The 26,657-nt window shown below is 45.6% G+C and overlaps 1 protein-coding gene and 1 long non-coding RNA gene across 2 annotated transcripts in view; one reads left to right on the plus strand and one right to left on the minus strand.

Moving 5' to 3' along the window:
- The window catches only part of GAD2 (glutamate decarboxylase 2), a 583,816-nt gene that overhangs the window by 443,602 nt on the left and 113,557 nt on the right, over positions 1–26,657 (minus strand). The gene's annotated exons all lie outside the window — the stretch shown is intronic.
- Positions 3,831–4,155, plus strand: LOC147688751 (uncharacterized). The gene is made up of 3 exons (XR_015300553.1): positions 3,831–3,892; positions 3,978–4,037; positions 4,119–4,155. It is a non-coding gene; the product is annotated as an uncharacterized LOC147688751 (long non-coding RNA).

Consider the following 26,657-nt stretch of genomic DNA (forward strand, 5'->3'; position numbering starts at 1 on the left):
AAATGTGGAACACCAAACCACTTTGCCAGCGTGTGCAGAGGAGAATTCGGCGGAAGAAACACAGCGGGGAGACGGACCGTAACAGGAGCAGTCAGGCAATTAAGTCTGGAAGAAACTCAAGAATCAAGATCCATGACAGCAAGACAACATCGCCATGCACGATTAGATGACTCCTCCACTGACGATGAAGGAGAGTGCTACTTCGTATCGTTCACGAAAGACCTGAAAAGAAAGCGAAGACCCCAACCAAAGTGCCAAATTCAAATTGATGGGTCAGAAGTCACAGGGGTCATAGATACCGGTGCAACAGTGAATGTGATGGGTATACAGCACTACAAAAGCCTTAACCCGAGACCGCAGTTGACGCCTTATACAATCAAGATAATGACATACGGCAGCCAGACTCCACTCCCTCTGCGTGGGAAAATGCAAGTACAAGTTAAAGCGGAAGACCGTGAAGTAACAACCACATTTCACGTAATCGACAAAGAAGCAGATCTGCTAGTAGGGAGCCACACAGCAGAGGACCTCAACCTAGACGCGTTCGCCAACGCAGTCAAGACACTCCAAACGGAAGACATATTACAGCTGTTCCCGTCACTGTTCAAAGGTTTGGGCACAATTAAACAACAGCCAATCAAATTACACATTGATAAAGCCGTCCAGCCAATTGCTCTGAAACACCGGAGGATTCCGTTTCACCTACGAGCAGCAGTCGAACAAGAACTGACACAACTTGAAAAACAAGGAGTCATAGAAAAAGTCACTGGACCAACGCCGTGGGTGTCGCCCATGGTGATAGCCGAGAAACCCCGTCAACCAGGGAAGATCCGAATTTGCATAGACATGCGGATGCCCAACAAGGCAATAAAGAGAGAAAGACATATAACACCCACCGTAGATGACATACTCACAGATCTGAACGGAGCCCAATGGTTCTCTAAGTTGGACCTCAACGCTGGATACCACCAACTCCGACTAGCCGAAGAGAGCAGGTACATAACGACGTTCTCGACTCACCTCGGTCTTAGAAGATATAAGAGACTAAATTTCGGGATATCCTCAGCGGCAGAAATCTTTCAAAATACAATTCGAGAAATACTATCTGGCCTACAAGGAGTGTTAAATGTAAGCGACGATATCCTGATACACTCCAAGACCAGTGAGGAACATCACCAGCGTCTGAGATCCACACTCAAGAGACTAGCTGAACATGGAGTAACACTGCATAAGGAGAAATGCAAATTCTTTCAGAAATCGATAGAATTCTTCGGCTACGTATTCAATTCTGATGGAGTTCAAGTTGATCCCAGGAAGTCACAAGCCATAAAGTATGTCTCAGCGCCGACCACAGCCTCAGAAGTGAGAAGCTTCCTGGGCATGGCCCAATACTGTACCAGGTTCATACCGAACTTAGCAACCATCGCCGAACCACTCCGCCATCTAACGAAAAAAGAGAGCCCGTGGAAATGGACAGAAGTTGAGGAAGAAGCTTTCAATAAAATCAAGAACGCCCTCCTAGATGGAACGACCATGGCTTATTTCAACACAACCAGACCCACCGAAATACTGGTCGATGCCAGCCCCGTTGGACTGGGAGCACTCCTCACCCAGGAAACGGAACCAGGAGTATGGGCGCCACTAGCGTTCGCGAGCAAGGCCCTCACCGCCACTGAGGCGAGATACTCTCAAATCGAGAGAGAAGCGTTAGTAGTAAAGTGGGCATGCAACCATTTCCATCTCTACATAACCGGACACCCCTTCAGAATGGTTACCGATCAACAACCACTGATTCCACTGTTCAAAGGCACAGCGCCTCATCCGCCACCACGAATCGAAAGATGGGCGATCCAAATCCAACAGTACCAAATGGATCTCGTGTACAGGCCAGGAGCTAAGAACCCGGCAGACTTCTTATCTCGACATCCCGCTAAGGAAGAAGCACAAGAAGAAGAGCCCGAAAGACAGACCGAAGAGTTTGTGAATATGATATCACAGGGAGCATGCCCCCAAGCAGACAAACTCGTGGAACAATATGCCAACGACACTGTCCTGAAGAGAGTAGAGAATGCGGTGCACACAGGGTCCTGGGAAGGCATCCTGCGAGATGTACATGGCTGGAGCGAGGCTGACCGCACACGACTCAATCAGTTCTGGAAGATACATAACGAGATAAGCATCGCTGAGAATGGCCTTATCTTAAGAGGCTCAAGAGTGATAATTCCGACGACCCAGCAGGAACAAGCGACAGTGTTAGCACACGAAGGCCACCAAGGCACCAGGAGAATGAAGGCCCATATGCGGGAAAAGGTCTGGTTCCCGAACTTGGAGGACGCAGTTGACACCATAGTGAAGAACTGTTGGGCGTGTCAGCTAACAGGAAGAACTGAAGCCCCTGCACCAATCATCACCGAGGAACACGCACCAGCACCGTGTTCCTGGATTAGCCTAGACTTTGGCAGTTTTCCGGACGGAAGGGTCACTGTGGTTCTAGTGGACAGCTATACGAAGTACCCAATTGTGGAGGTAGCCCAGCCTACAAGTTTCACGAACATTCAAACTATACTGAGCAAGACTTTTGCATTGTTTGGGATTCCTCAACAACTGAAAACGGACAATGGACCCCCCTTCCAGGGAAGTGAGTTCAAAGAATTTATGCAAAAACTAGGAATTCATCATCGCCGCATAACGCCACAGTGGCCTCAAGCTAATGGCGAAGTAGAAAGATTCATGAGGACAATTAATAAGGTGTTAAGAATATCTGCAGTAGAAGGAACCAATCCTGAAGATGCTCTTCAAAGCTTTCTACTAGAATACAGGAGCACTCCACACAGCACTACACAAAGATCGCCATGGGCTCTCATGTTCTCAGGCCCCAGGCGTGACTTGCTACCCATGGCAGAAGAATGGAGGCCTGAACCATATCATCCAGAGTGCACCCAAACCCGGAGGAGAAGAACTAACGACAAGGCAAGTAAGAAGAGAGGGGCTCAAGACAGATTGCTGGTCCCCGGAGATCGTGTGCTCATTCGAGCTCGGAGGCCTGGAGGGAAATTCAGAACACCATATGAGGTCGAGCCATGGATTGTCAGGACAAGCAGAGGCACGGCAGTGACAGCTGGACGCGAAGGCGAAGAGGTAACAAGAAACGTGTCGTGGTTCAAGTGAATCCCAGCGACGCCTGCCAACACGGAGCGTCAGACAGGTACACCGGAAAGGCAAGACACCAGTAGTGAACCAACAGGTGTTACTTTGAGCAATTCGCCATCCACCCCATCCACTGGGATCACTGAACCGCTGACGCCATCCACGAGAGCCTGCCCTGAGAACACTCCGGTAAGAGGGAGAAGGCAGTACAGCCTCCGACCAAATCCCAGGCCCAGTCAAAGACTTGCTGACTTTATGTGCTAATCTAATTTGTCTCAAAGGACTAATTTGGGAAGGGATGTAGTGTTCTATTTGTTGGTAGCTCCGCCTCGGCCGGAACTACGTACACAAATTGTATCACCTTCTGGCCAGGCGTGGCCAGAAGGCTATAAATAATGGTCGGAAGTCGCACGGGACTTCCGGTCCGACCAACTATCCAGAGTGTTCACTCGTGTCTTGTCTAGTCATTTATATATATCTATATCACCATATGCCTATGCACTCACCCCTCTACAGTATCCCAACGCCTTGATGGAATGGTTCCACTCATTCTCTTTGGATTAAATCACCATCTGAAAAACTTCAGTTACATGTGAGTGAATCGGCGATTCATGTTGATCAAACCCCTTTGACTCGTGCAATTGGTAGGTACGAATCATATGCCTTTTTGCTTTTCCTCTGCAGTTTTGAGATGACCATGCTGGCATCAATTCTCTACGAGGATTTTAAAGACTCTAATTAACAAGTGAGTTTCTCCTGAGATCCTGGTCTTTTGTATGCGGAGTATCACGCAAACTGAATTAAAGCGAACCTTTCACCCTGCTTTCCAGGTTCTTTTTTCTGACGTTTTCCTGTCCCATGTTGAGAGCCGGACGGCCCAACTGCCCATGGTAATTGATCCTTGATTTTTAACCTTTTTGACACTCCTGTTTTTTAGCAATCAGTAATAATTATTTCACCTCATTCCACAGATTCCTTGCCCCCCGGATCCCCTTTGTCCTGATGAAGACCCCACTTTAAAGTTAACGTATACCTACCTGTTAGTCCAGGGGTTGAAATGTCGACGACTACAATTATACACCAGCCGACGCAACCAACAATGCAAATTACTGAACATTAACGTTAGCTTGGTGGTTTATAAATTTTAGGGCATTGGTTGCTCCAATTGTGAATACTGGCTCAGTGGTTTGAAGCCAGATCGAGAATTTTTGTATATATTGTCATCATTATTGTGTATTGTTCGCTGCTTTGCACTATGATCGATTCTGCACATCCCTTTTCCTCACATTTACACTCATTCTTACTCCCTCTTTCCCTGGGGCACCTTTTTATAATGGATTGAGTTCTAAAGAATGTTTACAGCATAAATATGCATTGTGATTAAATAACAGTGTGTATAAGGAAACTCATGGATTTTGTTGTATTTTGTGATATATACTTTGTGTACTTTTAGATACATCCCACTGGGACCCCTCTTTTTGTATAATATAGCAGTGACTTTTTGGGTAAACCCCCCTTCTGTATAACGTGTCTGGGCAGTTACAGCATCACAAGTTTGGCAGGAGTGTTTTGTAATACAATACATGCTGAATACCTGAAACTGTTATCTGCATCTTTGCAAGGCATACAAAATGTTTCTGGAGCGTGCTTTGGGTATAGTTATACTTCTGATTTAAGAGGCTAGACTATTGTTTTTTCAGAGTGCAGCGCAGCCTTATTTCTTCTTCGTAGTGCTTCAGTGAATGTATGGGTCAGGCTTTTGGTGAGAGAATAAGGACTTTCACCTATCCCATCAACAAAAGCAGTACATTAAACATTCTGGGACTGTACTACAGATGAGTGCGCCAGCGCTAATTGTCGCTGTGCACCAGAGTATGTCTGTGCATTTGCGTCTGTGCGCTAATACAATATGCGCACAGACAAAACACTTATAACCACAGAGTTCAAAGTCTTCAACAACATCACAGTGCATTATAGACTGATCCTCTGTTTTTTTGTTTTTTTAAACACACTTCATTGGCATTTATTATCAGTCTGTTCATCCACATATCCTGATACAAAAATATTATGGCCATAGCTGTTGGCAATATATCCCCCAACCCATCCTTCATTCCTCTGCAGTTTGTAATGGATATGTCTTTGTCTACTCTCATTTTCTGAGGGAATAATGTTGCGGTGGCCTCGTGTCCCCCCCCCACACCCAACCAATCCAAAACAGTTAACTAGATGCCCTGCACTGCTGTCTCCCCATTGTATCCCTAGAGCTCTGAAGGTTACCTCTCTCGTGTCTGACCGTCTGTGGAAGCCCTTCGCGGGTGCCCCCTGTTCTGTATGTTCCCTCCCCTGTGATGGTAAATTATATATCCCTCCCTGTCCAGGGATCCCCCTGTGCCCTCTCATCCTGCCTTGGTCACTAGGGATGCTCCTATTGAGGTGGTCTCTCAGGAGTACAAGCGTCAGACTCCCGTCCGTCTCACTGCATGTCGTCCATCATCGTCTCCCAAGCCCTGGCTCTCTCCTCATTGCCTATCCCTTGCCTCGCATTTCTCAAGAGGACCCTGCTCTCGAATCATGCCCACGTTACTAGCTCCCGTTTCCACCATTGCACACTGGGGCCTCTCGGGTCTTTCCAGTTACAAGTGATTTCCCCCTGCGCCAGGACAAAGGCGAGGTCTATGAACCTGTCTGTGGTCCTAGTTTTGGCTGTGTGTGAAAAACATCTCAGCAGTACATGTGTATGTGTGCATGGGATTACCCTCTTCGTGATCCTAGCCATATCCTGTGTCACTTCCTGCCAATAATGTGTTAAAGAAGTACAGCTCCACATCATGTGGATGTACGTTGCTCGCACTGTAGTACATCTCGGGCATCGGGCATCCTCCCTTGAAAAATATCTGTTAATACATTCTGGGGTTAGATATTTATCTAGTTATTTATTTATGAGACTTATAAAGCACGCAAATACCCGTGTGTGTCTCGGTGCTGAGGACAGCAGCATCTACCAAAGCCGATTATCGATTAAACAGCCAGGTTTTTGTCATTTTCCTGAATGCTAGTAAAGACTGTCAGGATCTGATATTTAATGGTAGGAAGTTTTGCAGTGGTGAAGATGAAGCGCTTGTCGCCCCATGAGGTGGTTTTGGTACGTGGCACCCTAAGCAGAAATGCATTAGAGGAGCAAAGGGCCCTAGTAGGAATATAAGTAGCTAGCTTCTCAATTAAAAACTGAGGTCCAATGTTACACAAAGCTTTGTACGCAATGCACAAGGCCTTGAACTTTATGAGATTTTTCACAGGGAGCCAATGATACTTCTGAATGACATGGGAGATGGGCTTATATTTGGGGGTTCCTGAGAGCATTCTGGCCGCTGCGTTCTGGACTGATTGTAGTTTGTGAATTACCTTGTTTTGGGCATTCACAAGAAGCCCATTACAGTAATCGATGGTGGACATAACAAGTGTACTGACCAAAGTTTTACCCTCGGTAAAGGGAAGAAATTGTAGAATCTTTTTGATCATTCACAGTTTATGGAATGAGGCTGAGACCACCGAATTAGCATGAGGAGCAAATGTCAGCCTGTCATCAGATATGACGCCCAGATTCCTGACCTCGGTGACTGGAAGAGGAGGGGGATCCTGTGAGGACGGCCACCAGGCAAAGGACCAGATGGGGAACAACTTGCCGAAAGTCATAACCTCTGTTTTTATCAGAGTTCAACTTAAGGCAATTGCTGGACATCCAACTGCTAATGGCCAGCATGCCCTGTTGAAAGTTGGCTGCTACCTTACCTTACCACCATCATTGTATATAGACAGCACCAGTTGTGTATCATTAGCATACGATGTTAGGCCCATCCCGTGTTTGGATATTTGGATATTTGGATAGGTATTTCTAGAGCGCAAACGTTCGCTCCGAAGGGAGCATCTTGGCGCTATAAAACCTGGGACCAATTCACCGGGAAGGTGGTGGGGGGCTAAATGGCTGCTTTAGTCCAGTCATCCGAGAGATTAAAAATCCACGTTTTGAGGTGCTTCCTAAACGGCTTCTCATGCGTCTGAAGTCTGAGATGCCTTGGCATGCTGTTCCAGGCTCTAACAGCCAGGGTACTGAGTGTTTTTCCACCTTTAGACTTCAGGTTGAATTTGGAGGGGGTCATGAGGTTTTCTTGAGAGGATCTGAGAGTGCGGCCCGGGGTGTAGTGAGGGAAGCGTCTCGACAAGTAGGATGGGCCGGATTTGTTGAAGGCTCGGAAGGCTACAGTGAGAATTTTAAAGAGTATTCTCTTGTGCAAGGGGAGCCAATGTAAGGATTTGAGAGCAGTGGAGATAGAGGATTTGCGTGGGAGTTTGAGGACAAGCCGCGCAGCAGTGTGCAGGACACTTTGAAGTTTCAGTCGGGTAGACTTTTTGGTCCCTGCCAGGAGGCCATTACAGTAGTCCACTCGAGAGAGTATGAGGGCTACCGCAATGGTCTTTCTGGAGTCGAGCGGGAGGAAGTCAAAGAACTTTCGCATCGACTTTATAATGCCAAAGCATTTGCCTGCTACGGTCGCGACATGGGTATCGAAAGAGAGATCGGAATCAAAGATAACTCCGAGGTTTCTGGCCGATGAAACTGTCTGAGGTGGAGCAGCAGAATTATCAGGCCACCAAAGGGCGGGGCAGAAAGATGCATTCTTTCCAATGGGCAAGATCTCGGTTTTATTCGAGTTGCAGCGGAGGTGGTTGGCATCCATCCATTGAAAGACCGCTGTGAGGCAGCGCTTGAGATTGAGTTCGGCCGTGTTGGAATTGTCGTCGAGAGGGATGACGAGCTGAGTATCGTCGGCATAAGACGTGACGGTTATGCCGAACGATTCTATAAGAGTAAGCAGAGGGATGAGATATATATTGAAAAGGAGGGGACTAAGAATGGAGCCCCGGGGAACTCCACAGAAGATCTTTTTCTCTTTCGATTGGAAAGGGCCCAGTGAGACAGTTTGAAACCTGTCGCTGAGGAAGGAACTGATCCAGGCTAGAGCTGAGTTTGTAACGCCGATGTCCATAAGTCTGTTAAGCAGAATGGAGTGGGTAATAGTATCGAATGCTGCCGTGAGGTCAAGAAGGATCAGAATGGCCTTCTTCCTTTGATCTTGGAGGATTTTGATGGTATCGGTCAGCTCGATCAGGGCGGTTTCGGTAGAATGTTTAGACCGGAAACCGGATTGCTGGGGGTGAAGTAGGTTGTGGGTATCAAGAAAGGACTTGAGCTCCTTGTGGACTAACTGTTCTGTTATTTTGCCCAGCGCAGGTAGCAGGGTGATGGGACGGAGGTTAGTCAAATCGGAGGGGGGTTTGTTAGCCTTTTTCATAAGAGGTTTAACCACACCCTTCTTCCAAGAGAGGGGAACAGAGCCAGTATTGAGGGAAAGGTTGACTATTTCATTAATGATGGGGTTGATTTCATCAATGATGGTGTGGAGGATCTTGGGGGGACAAGGGTCAGAAGGGGAGCCAGATTTGCATGAAAGGATCGCTTCTCTGGTCTGAATCAGGGTTACCGGGGTAAAGTGTTTGAGACTGTTTGCAATCGGGCGTGATTGGTCTGGATCCAAAATTGAGTACACAGGAGAGGGAGGGGGGAAGTTTTTATGGATAGAGCTGATTTTTTCCTCAAAGTAGTCAGAGATCTTATCACACAGCTCTTGAGAAGGGGGGATTTCTGGTTGAAGAGCTTTTGGTTTGGTGAAAGATTTCACTATAGAAAAGAGGGTTTGTTGTTTTTGGCTAGCCTCTTTAATAGCGTTTACATAGTAGGTTCTTTTTGCTGATTTAGTGGTTGAGAGATAATTTTTCCTCTGTAGAATGTAGTTGTTACGATCGTCATTATTGTAGGATCTACGCCATTTACGTTCTGCTTTCCTGCAGAGTAGGTGTGCGGCTGTTAGGTCAGGCGTGTACCAGGGGGCTTTAATTTTCGTTTTCTTTAGGGTGTTGTCTTTATTATTAGGTGGACATCGTTTTGAGAATTCTTGAGAGAGCCAGTTGTTGAGAGAGACTGCATCTTTATCGATGTTACCAGAGGAAGAGGGGGCATTGGTAGGGGAAAAGGGATGGGAAATAAGACCTTTCTGGACAGTTTTCCAATTGATGGAGTGAATGTGTTGGCGAGTTCGTTTTTTGCAATTAAGAGGGGGAACGCTGAAGATATGGAAAGGGATCAGACTGTGATCAGTCCAAATTTGGGGAATGGGGGACAAGGTGGAGATGGACGGGAAATTGGAACAGACACCATCCAGGGTGTGGCCAAGGGAATGGGTGGGCAGCTTGACGCTTTGTTGCAGATTGAAAATATCCAATGTCTGCAGAAGATTTCTGGTGGAAAGGTCGACGGATGTTTCGAGATGCAGGTTAAAGTCGCCCAGGAGGGTGAAATGTGGGTAGCGGAGTAGGAAGTGTCCGAGTGCGTCATTAAGGGAGTCAAGGAATTTTGTGGCAGTGCCGGGTGGGCGGTAGATCAGACCACCTGAGAAAGAGAGGGTTTGACTAAGTTTGATGGAGAAACCTAGTCCCTCTGCATCAGTGAGGGGGTCGAGGCAGAAGGTGTGGCAGCTAAAAGAGTCCCTCAGGATGAATGCAACGCCTCCTCCTCTACCTTTCAGTCTGTCCTGTCTGTGAAAGGAGTAGCCTGGGGGGAGGGCAATGGCTATGTCAGGGTTACTGTCTTCAGTAAGCCAGGTCTCGGTGATCATGAGACAATCCAGGTCATGGTCGATAATGAGATCATGAATATCCTGACTATGTTTACACATCGACCTGGCGTTTATCAGACCTCCTGTAAAGTGAGGTCGTTTGGGGGATGGTGGCTGTTTGGTGACGAGGTTGAGTAACCAATGACATTTGTTACAACTGGTGGAACCGAATACTGTAGAAAGATCAAGCTTGCAGGGGCAGTCAGATCTGCCTCGGAGTTTAAGGAGGTCATTGGGAGCATACCTGATGGTTAGAGGATTTTGGGCAGGGGTTCCTGCGCCTGGCGCGGTCTTGGCGCGGACGGGCGCAGACGGGCTTCCCTTAGGCGCGCCTTCGGCGCGCAAACGGCGCGCCTTCGGCGTGCAAACGGCGCTCCCGCTGCGCTCGTCCGCTGCGCGTCCTATGCATACACATTTATGGTGGAAGGCGGGGGCGTGTCCTCAGAAAGGGGCGGAGTCTGCGCGCACGCCGGTGGCTATGGCGGCTGCAGGTAAAGAGCGATGAAGGGCGCTATGCAGCCAATGTGATCAGCTGTGCGCGAGCGCTACGTTGTGCTTTGGATTAAAAAGCAATTTAAACGTGTGCCTTGATGACTCTGGCTAAGTCCGACACATATATGTTAAAAAGTGTCAGGCTTAGTGATTTGGCTGGGAGGGGCAGGCTGGCTATTGGCCTGTAATTCTTAGTGTCAGATCGATCTAGGTTTTTTTTTTTAGCAACAGGTTTATAATGAATTTCTTCCAGGTTGCGGGCTATATACCTGAAATAAACATAGCATTACAGATGCTAGATAGAACAGGTGCAACCTGTTCAATGTCTGGTAAAAGTACAGCTGGAGGACAAGGGTAGGTGATGGAGCCCGATTTAACGGAGATAAGCATGGTGGAATGTATAAAAGCTAATCAGGTCAAAGCGGGCACGACTCCCAATTGTCTTCGCCTTACGATTCCCAATGCTCCGCCTCACGTACGTCTTTTGTTGACTCTCCCCATACCTGGAACGGTGTGGGAGCAGGCCGATCAGTAAAGGCACCAGCGGGTACCCACTTTGGGTTTATATAGTCCTCTCCTGCGGCAAGGGCAGTCGAGTCCAAGCACATGGGGTGTGGAGCCCAAATGTGATGCACGGGGGCAGCACAGAAGCGATGCCGCAAGGAGTGCCGAAAAGGGAGCAACCTAACCCGGCACCTGTTCCCCACTCTCCTCGCAAGTAGGATTCGATCAATGTGGCCTGAGGTCATGTGGCTACTCAATATGTCAGTACGGGCAAAGCCCCCAACCCCGGTCCCTGTCTCTCTTGGGCCTACTCCCCTCGCTCAGCCCGCATCGGTGTGGGTGTCAGCTCGTCACCTGCTGCAGTCGGAGAGCACCTCCACCAGAAGTTCAAAGTCACAGTGTCCAGGCCCTCCTCGCCACTCCAATATCCTCTAGACCTCCCTCTGCCACCTCTCCTCACCGATCCATGGGCAGCAGCCCCCTGCTCTCCATCTGATAAGTCACCTGAATGGTGGGGGTTGTGATCGTAGCTGAGGCGGTCTGACCCGCCTCTCAGTCCCAGGCTTAGGAGGTGTGCTCCCTCCACTAGCGACACTGCCGGCTCCTCCCGGAGCCTCCCAGATATGCAGCCAGTTCCACCGGCTCAACTGAGTAGCCCGAGCACTGCGACCCTGGTAGGCGGGCCCCCGCTCACAGTCGGCTGCCCCACAGTACTCCACACATGGACCCTCAATGGCTCAGGGCACCTCTGCCTCCCCTCCTCGCTTCTTCACTGTCTGGAGCCCGCAGCGCGTGCATTAGTCCCAGTGGCCCCCGCTCCAAACTGGCGCCGGTTATCCGTTCGGTACCTGGGCTTCGCAACGGAGGTCGCCCCCAGGTCCTCGGTGTCATTCTCTCCGGCCGCGTCTCCCTCTCTGCCTAAGCCCAGGTCCCGCATCTTCGTTCCGGAGGCCGCAAAGTCCTGCTCATCCAGTGCTCCGCCAGCTCAGATCGCCCCTTGAATCCACATTGTGCGGGAGACAGTCGCCAGTTGCTCCCTTAGAGTCGTAGCTCAAAGAGCGAGCGCCAACTGGGCTAGCCCGCGTCACCTCCCTTCAGCTCATTTCACAGTGAAGGTGAGCTGTTGCACCCCGATTTTCAATTCCTGCCTGCTCCCCCGACCTTCACCTGTCCGGGGATGACTTTGTTAGGTGAAGGGCCCCTCTATATCGGGCAGGATGGGCTGTGATGGGGGATCACCCGCAGGAGCTCCGGTTCAGGCTCCCTGCTCTATCGGTGTCCAGCCACACCCCCCCACAGACTGATCCTCTGTAAGGCCGTTGGGAGCATAATCTGGCGTACAGTGACAATTAGCGCTCGGGCAGTCGTCTGTAATACAGCCCCGGAATATGAGATCTTTTGTTTGGTCTTCCAATCGAGTAAGCAACAGAGATACTGGGAAGCTGCTGCTGTGAAGGCTCACTCGGAAATGTTGCAGTCCTCAGAACAAAAAGACTGCAATGCTGCCCTTGCTGTGCCTGTCTTGCCATCCCTTCTTTGGCCTCACACGGGTACAAGTTGCAAGGCTCCGGAAACATGTAGCATGCCTTTTGTGTGTATGACATGCACCAGAGAGTTTACATATAGGCCTATATTTGGCAGTCCCAATGCCACAGAGTGGCATAATTGTGTTCATCATCAGGGCATTGTAAACGTGTCCTTGCAACTTGCAGAACACCACATGCAAGTTCTATCAATGGGACGAGTCATCAGACTTTTCCTTCATCAGTCATAATTAGTAACTGCCTCTTGTAAGGTTTGATGGAACACAGCATTTAAGATTTGAATGGGTTAAACCAGCGTCCAAATGTAATACTGTGTTGGAAGACTGCAGATTAAGCAGGCATCCAAGTAGCTGACAATGAAGCATAGTTTCGTGGTCACGGCACCAAACCACCACCAACTTCTGAATTGTAAATGGGATTTTATGTTTAATGAGATCGTGGCCACCATGTAGCCTGATATATCATACAGTCTTGACCAAAGTTCCAATAATGTACAAAACTTTCCTTTGTAGAAATATTTTCTATATGTATCCATCTTTTTCTTTCCATACCAACTAGTTGTAACTTTCCTACCCATGCATCACCTACCATCTTTTCATTCAACTGATCACCCAGACATCCATGCATGTACTCATACAGCTGTCCATCCATCCAAGCATTCATACAAATAGCCATCATTCCACCAATCCATCTATCCTAACTGCACCTCTGCTTCGTAAATGCTCACATTACCTGGATGGTAGCCACATAATTCCACTACAAACCACATACAATGACTTTACTCTATAACACATAAATATTTACATTTACAATGCCAATAGATCTAACTCTCTTTTTCTAAGTGATCACTCTACTGCAAACAAAAACAAGCATTTGCAATGCAATAGGTCTCGCATTTGCAAGAGTTTAAGCTATCAGCATTGTAAATGACAATGCCTTTTATTTATCTGTTTTGTAATTAACACATAAATAAAAAATATTGTAATTTACAATGCTAATAGCTCAAACTCTTGTAAATACGAGCCCTATTCCCTTGCAAAGAAGCAGCCGCCATTGTCCCAGGCTGCTTGGAAAGTGAAAGCACCCGTGGCGCGCTGAATGTTGCAGGAAAGCCTGTTCTGTCTGCGGTAGGAGAAACTCATTTGAAAACCAGCATTAGATTGTGCTGTGCAGCATGAGGCACAAGCGCGCACCAGGTTCCGTGCGTGAAAAACAGCCATGTGGGAAACCAGCATTAAGGTGTGCTGTGCAGCGTAAGACACAAGTGTGCACAAGGACCTGTGCCTTGAAAACAGCATTATGGAAAACCAACATTAGAGTGTGCTGTGCCGCATGAGACACGAGCGTGCACCAGGGTCCATGTATGAAAACTATCATTAGTGTGTGCTTTGTAGCGTGAGGCATGAGAGTGCACAAGGATCCATGTGCGAAAACCAGCCATGTGGGAAACTAGCATTAGAGTGTGCTGTGCAGCGTGAGGCAGGAGCGTGCACCAGGATCTGTGCACGAAAACCAGCTGTGTGGGAAACCAGCATTAGAGTGTGCTGTGCCGCATGAGACACGAGCGTGCACCAGGGTCCATGTATGAAAACTATCATTAGTGTGTGCTTTGTAGCGTGAGGCATGAGAGTGCACAAGGATCCATGTGCGAAAACCAGCCATGTGGGAAACTAGCATTAGAGTGTGCTGTGCAGCGTGAGGCAGGAGCGTGCACCAGAATCTGTGCACGAAAACCAGCTGTGTGGGAAACCAGCATTAGAGTGTGCTGTGCAGCGTGAGGCATGAGCATGCACCAGTCTCCGTCTGGGTAACCCAGCCATGTGGGAAACTATTATTAGAGTTTGCTGTGCAGCACGAGACATGAGCGTTCACCAGGACCCTTGCATTAAAACCGGCCCTGTGAAAAACCAGCATTAGTGTGTGCTGTGCAACGTGAGATACGAGTGCGCACCAGGATCTGTGCGCAACAGCCAGCCCTGTGAGAAACCTGCATTAGAATGTGCTGTGATGCGTGAGACACAAGCGTGCACCAGGATCCATGTATGAAAACCAGCATCAAAATGTGTGCAGTGCTACATGAGACATGAGCGTGGACCATAATAAGTGCATGAAAAATACCCCTGTGGAAAACCAGCATTAGTGTGTGCTGTGCAGCATGCAACACAAGCGTGCACATGGATTTGTGTAGGAAAACCTGCCGTGCTATGTGGAAAACCAGCATTAGAATGTGCTGTGCAGTGAGTGACATGAGCGTGAACCAGAATTCCTGAACAAAAACCTGCCATGTAGATCCCTGGCACGAGAATGTATGCTGTGAGCCACCAGCATGCACCAGGATATGTGTACGAACAAAGACAGTAGGGGAACTAGTCCCAGAATGTGTGCTGTGTAGCCTGAGACACAAGCGTACGAAAGTATCTGGGTTAGAAAACCAGCAAGGTGAGAAACGAACATCAGAATGTGTGCCACCAGTGTGCACCAGGAACCATGTATGACAAGCATTTGCAATGCAGTAGGTGTCGCATTAGCTAGAGTTTAAGCTGATGGCATTGTAAATGACAATAACTTTATCTATCTGTTTTGCTAATTAACACATAAATAAAAGGCATCGTCATTTACAATGGCAATAGTTCAAACTCTTGTAAATGCGAGACCTATTCAAAGAAGCGGTCGCCATTATCCCTGGCTGCTCGGAAAGTGAAAACATGCATGGCGCACTGAATGTAGCAGGAAAGCGTGTTGTGCCTGACGTAGGAGAAACTCATTAAAGAAAATAGAGCTTACAGACTAAAAAAGACGTAGCGTGTAACAACTGAAGTAAAAGGGCCAGTCCTCATGGGAGGTTACAAATGAAGACAAGGCGGTACTAAGGAGGGACTTACAAACCTAATAACGAATCAGAAGCCACCATTTACGAAGGACAATGACACAAGCCAATACGAAGGACAATGACACAAGCTAATGGCAAATATGAGAGAGTGGGCGGGGCTTCTATTCCATGCTCCAATACATCATGCCACAGAGAAGCGCATGCTCTGCCCAGGATCATCCTAAAAAATAAGAAAAAACATTGCCATTTACAACGCCATTAGCTCTAACTTTCACAAAAGTATGAGACCGATTGTGTTGCCAATGCTTGTTTAATTAGCATGGACACAAAAAGATAGAGCAGCTGGTAAAATGCCAAGTATGTTGTATGAGTCAAACTAAACATGCACTGTTATTTAACTTATTGTGCACGTTATATGTTTGTCATTAACACCTTCTGACATATTCATTGTAGGAAAATCAAAACACTTTCTTTCCGTATTGTAATACCTTGCTTTTTTTATTGCCTTTTTTTAACCTTTACCCTTTAATTTTTCGCTCGTTTTGATATTATTTTTCCCCTTATTTGAACCTCTGCCAGTTTGTATTCTCTTCCCCTCGTGTTATTTCGTTGCGATTCGATGTGCTTCAGCAATAGTTTCTTTGCTTTCACGTTTATTAAATTAATTGCCATTTCCATTATGGTTCATTCTATTTATTTCTGTCTGTCTCTCTTCGTGTAAACGTTCCAGGTGATTTATTGCCAGAGCCGAGTTTGGCTTCCTGTTGAATCGTGTATCCCTGCACTCAGCCCAAGCAGTGATCAGCTACTTCTGTCTGAACCTGCCCGGGCTGAGTTTCATTTCCGAAAAGAGCCGAAGAGCAGGGGATACAGGATATCGTGGGGATACCACATATTACACAACACCGGTCTGCGCTGACTGCAGTGCTCCCAGCAGCGGGGCAGGCTCTTATCGCATTTCCATGCACTGAACGAGGTGGACGAGTCTCCCTTGGAGCTGCAGTGAGGAGCCACCGGGCCTGCGACACCCGCGGCTGCCGGAGGCCTCTAGTTTCGACATGTGCATGTGTGCCACTGGTATGCTGCAAGTTCAGCACCATGCACTGCTGTGCACGTCGTGTTCAGTCACTGCCTCTACAGAAAGGCATGTATGGGGTATAGCCAGGTAGGTGCAGTGTTCTGGTTTGGAAAGAGGCGCCCCTCAGCAGTGGCCCAACACACAATGACCCCTCCCCACCTTCCGCTGCACAATGTGTAGAGGAGCCCTCGAGTCTCTCATAACTCACATATATTCATTGGTTTGGGGCCCACAAGAGGGGTTGGGGGCTGAAGACTTGGGGGCCCCTGCGCCGCAGGGGCTGCCAGGGTTTGCCTTACGCCCCTGTACCTCAGGGGACAGCACACAATTTAACAAAACCCTCACTGCTGCTGGGTACCCCTCCTCACGCGTGCCCAGGGGTCACTTCCACACGCGAGCTGAGGTTTTATCCAGACCACCTCGCGGGATGATACAGGAGTGACTTCGCACTCTCTCTACCCTCTTCCCTCCAGTCACCAGTTGGAGACTCGTGTGGCTGATGAGGTGAAGGGCGGGCAGTGTAGGTAGGGGCAAGTGTGCGTCTGGGATGGGGAAGCAGTGCGGGAGGGATCTTGTGAGGTGTCTGAGCGATGGTCCATGGTGATCCCATGTGCACCCATGACCCATCCACCCCCCTGCAGATGGGGCGCTTCGGCCTGCTTTAATTGTCTTTACAAGGATGCCCTATGCACAGGAGATGTCACTCGTGGCCATGGCAAGCCCGCTGCTCCTACTCTGTGTGAGATCGGTGATAGTGCGGAGAGAGCGCCATAAACTAGCGCAAAGAAGCAAACAGCGCACTCTGGCATGATCTGTGAGTGCTTCTTCTCGCCTCCCTGACCCAATACTAGTGAAGTCTGAGTTCCGGCATACTGGGACTTCTTTCACATCAGTGCCCTGTGGGATGCCGTGTGGTATTGTATGGGTATTTATATGGTGCTTGCTACCCCTGTCAAGACTCTGAAGCACTAGATCGCTTCACACAGCCGATCCCACACAAAACTCAAGTCGTCTTTTGTAAACCTCAGGTTTGAGCAGCCCCACTGGACCTATTTTTTGTCTGCGTCATGTCACGCGCACTCCTGTATTTTGGAAAAGAAAGCGAAAAGTACCAAAATGCATCACTGGGTGAGCAGCTCATGCGGGTCTCTGATCCACAGACATCGCGTGCACAGAGTAGGCTGGCACCGGAGACTGCTCTCTTACCTCCTGCAGAGAGGTGGCGCTCGCAGACAGCCATGCTGGTCAACATGGCCAGGGGGCCGGCCGTGACTCAGATAACTTACCCACGTTGCTGGAGACCGCTGCTGCAACTCTTTCTTGGTCCACCCAGCCCCTCTTCCTTTCGATTGTTTTAGCATGCTATCGTTCAGCTGAAAATGCTGAGAGAAGCATTCGTATTTGGTAAACAAATATGCACGAGGTTCGTAAAATCCCAAAATCTGATGATAGTTAAGAAAATGTGTGCACATAAATATAGCTCCATTTTCCATAATGCTGCTTTGTACTTTTCCTACAGAGTACATTAGAAAGAAACATCCAGACCAAAATTCCACAACCTGGATTACATTAATAGACCATCACAAAAGATCTGACGACCAATCAGAACAAGACGTGCGCGTGACGAAAACTGCCGTGGGGCGGGACTTCCGTTTCCTGCTGGAAGCTCGCACCCACTGAGTGGCTGGCTAGGAGAGGAGCAGTGGTGACGCGGGGCTCCCATGCCCGAGGGAAAGCCCGCGGTGGTGGCTGAAGTCCGGAGTTGCGCTGATGCGGTAAGTGGGGCTTAGTTGTAGTGGGGGTGGCGGCAGGGGAGAGTGGGGGGTGGGGGTGTGTGCGCGTGTGTGGGTGTAGCGGTGTGTGTAGCTGTGCGTGTGTATGTATATGTGTGACTGTGTGTCTGTTAGCTGTGCGTGTGTATATGTGGGTCTGTGTGTGTGCGCCCTGATGCATTGTGCCTGTGTGGGTGTATGTGTGTGTGTGCGCATGCGTGAGTGTAGCTATGTGTGCACGCGATTGAGAGCGGCGAGAGGCTAGCAGGCTGTGAATCTGACACAGGAGATGTGCACGGCGCCGGCCTGGGTGTGCGCGCCCACGAAGTGAAATCGCCGCGTGCACATCCCCTGTCTCAGATTCCCAGGAGACGGGCAACATTAGATACTTCGTTGGACGCAATGCTTCACATTGCTTTCTCCAGCTCGACCTAATAAAAACAGTGGGACAACGCAAGGGCCTCCAGAGGACATAATGCTAAATGGATGAGACTGTGTAAACTTGAAAAAAGGATCCGTTACCAGGAAGATGCAATCTGGGGCAAACCACCATCACGTTGGTACAGGGGTTGGTACATGTTGTCGCTGGGCAAGGGCAACCCAGTGAAGAGGGATGTCAGACTGACCCAGCTAGAGATATCACAGTGACAGCAGCAGTAGCTTCCATGGCACGACCAGTGACTAAAGAGTATCAGCAGTGCTTAATTGATCAAATATTCAGTGCTGGTGCGCAAATATTTTCACAGAAGTCCAGAGGTGACAAATGACTAAATTGCCTTTTTTGGCCGTCAGATATGAAATTTCATCAGTAAAAAGTTTTATTTTTTACATCCACTGTACTGGTAGGAGGGCAGGGGGACAATCACATGCTCATTGTGTATTCTTGTTGCCCACGGCTTAATGAAAAAAAAAAACAGTGACAATGGGCAACCCTGTCGAGTGCTTCTTTTTATTGCCACCGACCCTATTTCTTAGAATTTATCATTATCTTTGCCTCTGCAGCTTTATACATATTGTGCAGTATGGTTACAAATTGTACTGGATAATAAAACTTTGTTAAGATCAAAAATAGCGCCTCTCAATTATCTAAATTCAAAGCCTTCCCAGCATCAACCATCACTATTGCTAGCTACTTCTTTTCGATTTTATGAAAAATAGTCAATCGCCTGGACCAAATAACTAATATTTGCCACAATCAATCTAGATGGTATAAGACCATTCTAATCCTTGTGGATGATGTTTTGTGCTATCAGTGGCATTTGTGTTGCTATTCTTTTGATAAATAATGTATAATCTGAATGAAAGGGATCATTTGCTGATATGAATAAACGTTGTGGGAGGGCTTCTCTTTTTTGAGAAAGCTGACTACCGCTGTTTTAGTAAAAGAGGGGGCAATATCAGTTCCCGAAATAATTTAATTGAACAATTCTGTTAAAAAAGAAAAATTGTTACATAGCTCTATTGGAATGCCATCATTAACACATGCTTTAGCATTCACAATTCATTTAAGTGCCTTCTCAACCCCACTAATTGTTATTTTTGCTCAAATACTCTCTTTTTGCTATTCTACCAATCTGGGTACTTCTAAGGCTCTGATGTTCTGTTCCAGTTTATCCATAGGAACTTGTTTCACATTCTGATAAAACTGGAGTAAAATCTCATTAATTTCCTCGGTATTGGTTCTTTGAACCTTAGTAACAGGGTAAAGAATTGTCTTGATATTTTTTTCTGATCTTTTGAAGACCATGCCAATGTGCTGGTTCTCTTCATAAGTTCTATCCTGAAAGGTTTTCTAACTGCATACCTCTTTTGATAAAAATAAGTCTTTTACATTTTGGTATGCTTTTGAGAGCTCACTTTTATTCCTACCTGTACATATCACTGCACCTCTACGGCAGCATTAAGCATCTCCTGTACCTCACATATTCCCATAAAACGCTCCCTAATTACTTTAGCTTTGTAACAAAGACCCACCCTCTAAAAGTGGCTTCAAAGGATTCCCAAACAGAGAAAATTTGGGCTGAATCCCTACTGATTTGGAAAGTGCATCAATTAATACTCTGGTTTCCTCCCTCCAGACCTGATCTGCCAAGAGTAGTTTATCCATTTGCCTTCTCTGGGTGAGCCTAATATGAACATTTACTTCAAGTTCAAGAGAGACTATCGAATGGTCCTAAAAGGGATTAGCAACAATAGCAGATATTGTTCTTCTTATCGTCTGAGAACCCAAAAAATAATCCAGATGAGAAGCAGTATTAAAACAACATGAAAATCAATTAAATTAAGGAAAACCTGAATAGTCTGAATGCCAAGGGTGGGCCATCGTAAAATCCTGCTAAAGTGCGTGTGTTCACTCCTTAAAACATGGTAAAATTGGCTTGTGCCCAATTGACATCTTTAACTTGCTTGTAGGTCCCTCGTACAGTAGTACTCCGCCTACTCAGGGCCTGTAAACTAAATGCTATTTGAGGGCCTGCAGCACCGATTGTGCCACCCACTTAAGTAGCCCTTAAACATGTTGTGGGTCTGCCATTGCAACCTGCGTGTTCAGTTTTAAACTGCCATTTTGACCCGGCAAAATGAACCTGTTGCCAGGCCCAGACCTTCCTTTTCAAAACATATGACTCACCCCTAAGGTATGCTCTGAACAGCCCAGAAGGCAGGATGCAGTGTATTTAACAATTCCTGCATGTACTTTTAAGTTTTACATGTCCTGGTAGTGAAAAACTCTTAAATTAGTGTTTCACTACTTCAAAGACTACCTCTCCCACTGGAATTACCTTATTACATTTGATAAGTGACAATTTCCAAATGGGAGCAGGTAAACAGTTCGTGTTTAGTATGTTTAGAATTGTAATGAAAAATAGTCTCTCATGGTAGAGTCGGATTTTAAGCTACAATTAAATTTTTTAAACACTGGCCCTATTTACATGCAACACTTTGTTTGATCATAGATAGAGCGTTAACCTTTTACTAAAAAATACCTACCAATAATAAAATACCATTCGATATCTTTGAGATCTGTTTTTTCCTTTTAGGAAACTCATTTTCTGTATGTGAAGCAAGAGGTTAAGCAAACTAACTCATTAGTAAATACCACTCATTGAGTGATCCTTACTCCCCAAAAATAGTATTCTTTAAATATTATATTTCAATTTACTCATCCATCAACTTTCTGTTCAGGTTGATTCATGATACTTGAGACACCTTCTATGTGATTCCAGTTATTTTTCAACTTACCATCTGATGACCAGTAAGTTCATTACCTCCTTTGCAACCCAATCACTTATTTCCTACTTAATTAACAGAATCTCTACCTCTACTAAATGGTCACATTCCTTCACAACTATTTATTTTTGATTTATTTCACTTTCACCAGGTGTTCTTGTTCCAATATTTGAAGATTATTGAAGTCTACTCTTATTCTTTCGATATAGAGGGGTCAAGATTCTACATAAGAATTAAATTTGTCCTGAAGATGATCTCAATTATTTATTACAAAGAAGACCGAAACGTCGATGAGTAATCCATTCTTCTCTTTAGGGATTGTTAAAATTGATTCATCTTTGAGTACTGGATCCTATTTATAGGACATACTCATAGACCTTTTGAAGATGGATATACACATTGACAATTAAGATACTTTTCTGCATCTAATCTGTATGTTTTCTGTTGTCACTGTTAGTTAAGCTTTGTTATTGTATTTTCTGTACCCTATATATTTGTTCTGTTGATTTAATGGCATTGTTTTGTTAATGTAACTGTATTTAAAATATATTTTTCTACAATTCATCACCAGGTTATTGTGATTAATTTACTGATTGGTTTGATATATTTTTGATTTGCTCTTTTGAGTGCTATTAGTAATCACTCCATAAAGATATATTCAGGATTTTATTCATAATAATCCTCTGTTTTCAATACATCCCTTGTAGGCACCTTTACCTTCCAAATTCTATTACCCAAGCCCACAAGGGCCGATTGGGTTGTGCAACATCCTATCACATTTTAGAAAGTTGGCATTTTCATGTCTTTGCCATTTGTGTCAGTAGCCTGTCTCTGCGTCACATGACTGGATGTAGCTGACAGCAGAGCTTTGTGTACTCCTCCTAGAAAGCCACACACAATAGAGAACATAGGGTTGCCTGGATGGGCCATCACTGAAGAATAGTTTGTTAGTGACCCCAAGAAGCTGTTTAACGTTACCTAGATATTTTTTTAACATAAAATGAAATAAACAATCCTTCAGTCATTCATTTTTCTAGTTCCAGTACTTTGTCCTAAGCAAGCAATGTTCTTTTACTAACTGCCATTGTCTGCCCTCCAGCCGTACGTACTGAATACAGTTATTACTGTGACTGTCTTGTCTACAGAAGCTAGCTAGCAGCATGGGCATAACTTCATATTTGACCTCTGATGGTGTTAGGCAGCCAGGGCCAAAGGGTGCACACACCATTAACAAAATTGAGAATGAGCTCCGCTCAGTCTTTCAGTGTGTGTGCAATGTGTCCGTCACAGTGCCCCCGCAAGTGCTTTAGTAGATTCTGCTGCCTGAAGTCTGACTCTTGCAACTGCAGGAATTAGATGTGACTAACAGCAAGTTCCCAGGGCTGTAATAGATCCTGTGGCTCTAGTAGGCAGTGGTGGTAGCACAATTTTAAGACTTGTGGTGCTGTCACCAATGTTATGTTAATGAACTCACAGGGGTTCTGAAAAAACTAAGCATCACAAAGATATCAAGTGCTGCAAATGAGCCACGCCCATTCAGCAGGTGAGTGGCAAGGGCGGAGTGTCTAGCTGGAGTTGCATTTGGGAGTACACCATTGCAAATATATTACAAAATCATGGTGTGGTGACCACAGTCATTTAAAGACAGCACATTTTAACATAACATAACATGTGTATTTGTAAAGTGCTCATTCACCCCAGAAACGGGGCATCTTGATGCTGAAATAACAGATGTATATTGTTACCCAACTCAATGGTACTCATTTTATCGACCTCAAATGGATGAAAGGCTTAGTGGACCCGCCGGGATTTGAACCTGTGACCATGAGGTCGAACACAGACCCCTGCAGTGGATGCATTAGTCCACTGAGCCAGCAGACTTTGGCTGGGACCACCAAATTTGCACAGAAACACAATTTGATTGATGAAACTATATAGCGCACAAATTATATTGTGTGGAAATTGGATTTCAGCGAATATTTGTCATTTGTGAATCACCAAGTAAAGTGTCTTCATTTGTTTTCACACTATTAAAATCTTTGTTTCCATTACTCTTTAGAATTTGCAAAAATGCTTCATTTGTGCTTTCCTGTTTATTTTGAAATATTTGTATAGTTCATTTATAGGTATTTAAATTTGTTTTGTGTCCAAGAAAAACAACATGGTAAAGCCTTTCTTTTCCCACCAGCAAGGTTTTCAGATAGTTCATTCACAAAATCCTCACACTTTGCAGTAAACAAAAAAAAAGTAAACACTAGTCTCAATTTTAGAAGAATAAACAGTGATTTGTCAGGAGTAGACTGGCACTTGACCTCTGTCTTTAAATGCACAGCAAATGTGACACAGAAAAAAATCTAAATGAAAAGTCCTCTTTAATGCTCGTTCATATTCTGAACCTCAGCAAGGCTGTTTAGGTGCCCACTCTGGACTCGAGGGTCTGTTGTTGTTGGGTCCCCTCCCACCTCGGGCCAAGTGCATGGCACCAGCTGCACCACTGGTTGTTACGCCCCAGCAATGAGGAATGTATCCAGGATACCTGTATTTTAATATTGCTTGTGTTATTAGTTAACATTTCCCTGGGTGTAGTTTGTGGGCTGGGTAGTGCTATGCTAACTGCTGGCTGAACTACTTTTGCTGGGCAATGGATGTGAACTAACTGCCTTAAGAAACAACTGTCAAATATAGTGCTGTGCCAAGTTTTTAATTACACAAGCAGATTCTTGCATATATCCCAATTATAGGCCTCCCCATAGTTTAATGAGTGTTCAGCTCTGCCTATGCTCTGATGCCCTTTTTTCATACAACCTGGCATTAGTTCCTTATTATTATTAGTTGGCACTAAAAATGAATGTGTTGTTTTCTCCTGGGTTAATTTTCAAAAATGTCCTCTTAGTTTTGAAATTGGACAAATGTGGGCAATCGTTTTCCCACAACAGCTGCAAAGGGCTGCAGTAGGTAGTTTAGGTAAAACAGCTGGGCTGGCGACCTTGACGAAGTAAGTGACAGAGCTCGTGGGGATGGATGCATTGTTTCATTAGGATGAAGATGTCCTTGCTAATTACCCCAATTTACTCCATCCCCGCAGTGTGTGACTGTAGGGCCTGTCCGTCTCTAATATGTCCTATGGGGCCCGAGAAAGCACTATATTGAGGTTCTCTGTTTTTATTCAAAATATTGTTAGTCTCTTACCCTACATAAGTGTGTTATCCATGAAAAGTCACCATGGGGGTACACTACAGCATAGCTTCCGGGACTTACACAAAGAAATATCTTAATGCATGTTGTCTCTGTTCCCGTCTGTTGTATTGTCATCACACAGTGCTGATTTTTTATAGTATTTGGCAGTTCTCACTACCGGTGAGGTGGCCATAATCTCCAGAGAACCATGATGTTTACCTTTCTTCAATATTCTGTTTTATGTGTTTTTGTTCATCGGTACATGTACCGGGCCAACAGGGAATATGTAGGTCAGTAAGTTGGACAAGTGAAAGGACTCTCTTTACATACCTCAATTTACACTACTATATCATAAATAGTGTTTCCTGACACAATGAGTGTAGGATACTCTCCCAACACTTAGGATAACAGGGATCTTCCACCAGGAGGTCCCGAGGAAAACCACAAGACCTGGTCTGGGACTAGGTGGCTGAAACATGGAGACCATTCTTGTTTGATGACATAAGTGGCCATTTGCATGGCCCATTTTACACACCTTGTGTTTTTAATCCTACCCAAATACCCATAAACTGAATAAATTACACTTGGATATTTTAGGTAATTTTACATACACTATACAGATGCCACTGACAATTTCACCCACAAGTGCTCCCTCCTAAGGGAGGTTAAGCCCACCAAACACGCTAGGTGTCTTGAGTGTAGACTTAATGATGAAGCATGACAGTAGTGAATTCTAGTGTGTGAGGATCTCTTAAAAATCTTATGGGATTTCTGGGTAGGAATGGTGTAATAGTGACTCCACTCCCCTTTGACAGTCTGTGTTATTGCTGGAATTCAAGTAGTTGCACCGTTAAGTCTTCTACCTCCCTTTCCTGATTCTTATCATTACCACCTTGACGTCAGGGCTATCACAAACAAGGTGCAGGTACTATCATAACACATATACTCACAATATGGCAGGAATTGCCACAATTACACCAGGACCAGCATTAGACCAAAGATGGCCAATGGGCACCATTATGCCATTATCACTCAAACATCTGCTCTTAATGTACATTTGGAAACTATGTTCTGCATTGCATGCCCACATATCAAACTCGAATGCCATGAGTGCCCTAAATATTCCAAGAATTACCACTATTATGTCAGAGACTGCATTATATCCAGAGTCGCAGAGGCATTATCATGCCATAGATCCAAACGTTATGGAACATTATCATCATTATTGTCAGGACTATGAAAAGGTAAATATGTCAGAGGATTGCAAGATTCCTGGTGAGTGCCAAGTTATCCAAATCCTAAGGCTCTTGGATACACTACAGCACACTTATATCCTGTGATCAGCATGGAATTTCAAGGAATCAATGGGTGGCAAGAAAACTGAAGAAGCCTAATGCATTCTGGAGTTCCCATTAACTACTTTGATGCATCTTTTGAGTTCCTTAGTTCATGGTGAGACTATATCTATTCATATTTACTTCCAATTGCATCAGATAAAAGGCCATGTTGATTATATCCAGAACCTGACTCTAGTAGACCAACTGAGATGGTGTCCACATGGTTATTCGCCTCACTTTGACAGTATGCGCTTCAGTGGCTAATGGTATTTGACTAAAGTCCCTACATCTAAGTTCAGACATCTGGTAACTTGGTGGTTCTTATCAAAGTATTCTACTACCTGCAGGTTAGTTCTATTGGTTGCAATTCAGGCTTCCAGTTTTCCACTTATATTTTGACAAATGAAAACAGACAGAAAGCCACATAATTCTGTCTATATTTATTTTAAAACACGAAAAACAGAAATGAGTCTTCTTTGAGTGATTCTCAAAGCTGACAGTCAAAACTGCAAGTCCAATAGCTCTGCTATCTGACAGGAAAGAGTGTTAATATGAAAATAGACAATATTTTCTTATAAAGCTTTAAACAACTGCTGATACGCATATGTTTGTGCTAAATATCATATAGCGAGTGCATTAATTAATTTAAGGTTTCTAGTCTTTCTGTGATTATTATTATTTGCCCTTTTTCTTATTGTCATTTTTCCTTTCCACCCACGTGGTGGTTTGCTTTCTTTCCTCATTCTCTTTACTCTTTCTTTTTTTGTCTCTCTGTTTCCAGGTTGCAGTTTAGATTTTGCTCTCCTTGCATTACAAG

This window comes from Lissotriton vulgaris, chromosome 10 (genome assembly GCF_964263255.1).
Source record: "Lissotriton vulgaris chromosome 10, aLisVul1.2, whole genome shotgun sequence".
Taxonomy (NCBI): Eukaryota; Metazoa; Chordata; class Amphibia; order Caudata; family Salamandridae; genus Lissotriton; species Lissotriton vulgaris.